Genomic DNA, 3,807 nt, shown 5'->3' with positions numbered 1-3,807 from the left:
CAAAAAGGTTAATTCTATAAAATATATAAAATTCTATAAAATATATAAAAATGCTTTTTTAATTCAATCAATGAAATTAAGTAAACAATAGTGTGATAGTAGGAGCAAATGTGACTCCATTTTGTTTTATGACTTCATCCTGTAAAACAACCATGACAAGTAGAAGAGTCATGACTGGGGCAAGATGTTCTTTGAACATGGAACTACCTAATGGGGTATTGTTTCTGTAAATAGGGTAACAGGGCTCTATTTCTGTAACTGGGGTGACTGGGCTAACTGTGATTGGTTAGGCTTCCCTCTGCTTGATTGCACTGTCCCTCTTCTATAACCTGGCTTGCTTGCATTGGCTAGACCCCCTGAACATCCCTTTTGCGGGTTTCAGGCTTATAAGGAGTGCCCTTGCAATTGTTCGGGGATGATCAGGGGAACAGCTTTATGTTCTGGTCAGCCGCCATCGGTGTGCTTCAATAAAGGCTTGATTCAATTATACATGGGTGGTCTGGAAGGCAGTTTATGAAACCCCGGGACGAAGCTTTAACTATAACATTAGTACCCATAAGAGTTCACTTTATTTTTTTCTATAGCCATAACCTAAATTTTCAATTCAATTTTCTCTCCTACAATGCCTATTCCTAAATGCTATTATAACACTCTCTCTAAATCACAGATCTTCTCATATTGTCCTCATAATCAAACACTTGCAGTAGCTTCCCATTGTACATTCAGTTAAGTCTGACCCCTTCAAAATACCATTTAATATAATCCATAACCAGACATCAACCAATATCCAAATTGGTATCCCTCAGCTCACTTTGACACACTCTGATTTCCAACAAAAATTTCTGAGATTCTAACATGATTTAGGCACGATGGTAAGTTGTAAAATATTCTGTTTCAAGCCAGGTATAGTGGAGCACGCCCATAATTCCTGGGTATTCAGGAGGCTGAGGCAGTAAGTTTTAATATCTTAAAAATTCAAATAATCAGAAAATGATGCCAAAAAATAAAATCATGTCAAAAGTTTTATTCATAATTCAGATCAACAACATTTTCAAACATCTATTCTGCTTCAGGATATTCCCAAAGTAATTTTGGACAAAATTGAAAATATAAATTGCAAGAAAATTCCCGTTACTTTTCATTTTAAAATGAAATTTACCCTTTTACATTTGGAAAGTCCAGATGTAGCAAAAGTTTTCTTTTAAAAGGTCCGGGGAAAAGTTGAGAGCAGCCTTTCCATGTTACATGCACAGGCCTTAGGCTAAGGGCCAGTAAATCTTCCCAAAGGGTCCAGGGCTTGGAATTGGCCAGTTAGGGTTTGTCTGCCGCCTTTTCTCTCTGGTCGCGGAGTGTCTGCTCCCACTCCAGGACCTCTCAGGCTTCTGTCCATTGTGGGAAGGTCTCAACGACCCGCAGAGCAGTCGCCCAGGGCGCTACTGGCGGCCGCTGTTAGGGCGTCCTCTGCCCTCCCTGGGCTGGAAGGGGCTGACAGCATCCGCTGCGCTCCCGCGCCGCCCTTCCCACCACCGTGCCAGTCCTCTGCGGTGGCCTTGCCTGAGCGGAACAGTCTGGGCTAGGAGATCTGGCAGCGCAGGGTCCCGGCCCGCAGGGCTCCACCAGACTCAGCTGCAGGGTCCTGGAGAGCGTGAGGCTGCCGTGCTTTACAGTCTGGCCTCGCCACGTGCAGCCACAGGGGGGCTCCCGGGAGTGGCTGCGCTTTTCCCATCAGGATTACTGCCGGACCTCAAAACAGACACTCGAAATTTCCGTTACTTAATTTTAATTTTCTTATGTCAGATTCAGATTGTGGCCTCAATGCCTTTCCAGAAAGTACAGTGGGTAGTCTTCTGGCGCTGGGTTCAGAGCGCTTTCCCAGTATGCACAAGGCCCCTGGTTCCATTCCCAGCACCAAACAAGCCAAAGTTCTTGGGTGCCTAGTAGGTCATTTTACATTATTTCACAGTGCAACCTGGAATGTTCTTTATGTTTTTCATATTGACAGTCAAAACCTAGTTTAACCAGTTACTCTAATATTCAACAGATTTTCTTTTTCCTGTGATCTGTTTAATTAGTGGGCTCTGTGTTCAAGTCTCCAACTGAAAGTGTGTTTTATTCAAATTCCAAACGCAACCTTCTGCACATGTTGAAGGATGAACTGGATTAGCAGGAAACCTTGATCCAGCATAGATGGTCTGTTCATGACGCATAAACTGCCCAGAGTTACTTCCATAGAAAATCCTCTTTCACAGCTGGGCTGGCTGTCCTTCGCCACCCGGAAGGACCTAATGAAGATGGTGCGGCCACCCTACTCATACTTGGCGCTCATCGCCATAGCCATCCACAGCGCGTCGGAGGACAACCTCACGTTTGCCACATCTACTAATTCCTGGCCATTAGCTTCCCTTTGTACCAGTGCAGCAAGGCTGGCTGGCAGAACTCCATTCGCCACAACTTGTAGCTCAACGAATGCTTCAAGAAGGTGCCCCGCCATGAGGACGACCCAGGGAAAGGTAATTACTGGACTCTGGATCCAAACTGCAACATGATGTTTGACAATAGAAACTTCCGTCGGAAGCGAAAGAAGCGTTCTGAGTCCAGCGGCAGCTCTGTGTTAACTGCAGGGACTTCCAAGTCAGAACACCTGTCTTCAGGATTGCGGACCTGAGTGGGTGGCACACCGGAGGGATACACACCTCCTCAGTGCTGTGGCCAGTCGCCGGAGACTGAGGGCGCCAAGAATCCTGTGTCCCCTCAGGGGGCCGGGTGCTGGCCTCTGGCTCCTGCCTCAGCACCTTCTTCAGCAGCCTTGGCATCGTTAGCATCTGCAGCAGCGGGAACACCAAACGCGCAGGCCCAGCAACTGCTACCTGGGGGTCCAAGGAGCTCAGCTGCCCTCAAGCAGTGCCTTCCCCCGCCACCTCCACCTCTGAGGCCTCTTTAGATACCGTAGCTGAGCACCAGCAATGGCAGCAGTCAGTGATCTTCCTACAGCCCCTTCTCTACCAGCACACATGGGCGCCAGAGCAGCCCCTTCAGTAGACCCCTGTACAACTTCGGCATGGTCAACATCTATCCCTGGGAGGCCTCTGAGGTGTAGGGCCATGCTTCTCAGGTTTTCACAGCACATTTGAGGTCGCTGCAGTGCGGATTCCCAGTGCTGGGTCTGGGGTGGGGCTGAGATTCTGTGTTTCTCTGTTACTACAGTGGAGGAACCAGGTGGAACAGGGAACTCCTAGAACCCAGCAAGCTTTTACAGGTTTCCTGGAGATGAACCTCTGGGGAGAAATCCATCTGCATTCCGACCCAGGTAGCCTGTGAGCCCTGTGAGGGCAGGGACTGGGTCTGTTCAGCTTGTGGCTGTATGCCAGATGGTGGGCTCAGAGGTACTTAGGCAGTTGGAACAAGCCCCGAAGTCGCTAGGTGGGAAACAAGCATCTGGCACTTGGAGCAGGTTGTTGGACCAACCAGCCAAAGGCTTGCAGAGCAGCTGTTTGGCTGTCTCCTGTCTAGAAGCTTTCTGATTGTTCTAAAAAAGACAGGTAGTTGGCTCTTTATTATGAGACCTCCAACTTTATGTCTTTGGCCCCCAGTTATGGTTTGTATCAGTGTGCCCACGGGAAGCACTACAAATCCTTGAGGTGTACCCAGCTCACAGGTCAACTCTGGTACTTGCGAAGTACTAATTGCAATAAAACCATGCAGTCAGGCAGCCTAGGTACCAATCTTTAGCCAGCGGAATCCTCACCTTGCAGGAGTGGCGGGGGAGAGCCCTGTCCCACGCTTGCTTTCCATGCAATGGATGTGGAA

At 48.1% G+C, this 3,807-nt stretch overlaps 1 pseudogene; it reads left to right on the top strand.

Moving 5' to 3' along the window:
• The first annotated feature begins 2,198 nt into the window (after window positions 1-2,198).
• Window positions 2,199-3,097, top strand: LOC144367620 (forkhead box protein I3 pseudogene; annotated as a pseudogene).
• The last annotated feature ends 710 nt before the right edge of the window (window positions 3,098-3,807 follow it).

Source organism: Ictidomys tridecemlineatus, chromosome 10, assembly GCF_052094955.1.
Source record: "Ictidomys tridecemlineatus isolate mIctTri1 chromosome 10, mIctTri1.hap1, whole genome shotgun sequence".
Classification (NCBI taxonomy): domain Eukaryota; kingdom Metazoa; phylum Chordata; class Mammalia; order Rodentia; family Sciuridae; genus Ictidomys; species Ictidomys tridecemlineatus.
This window is presented reverse-complemented; position numbering and strand designations above follow the sequence as displayed.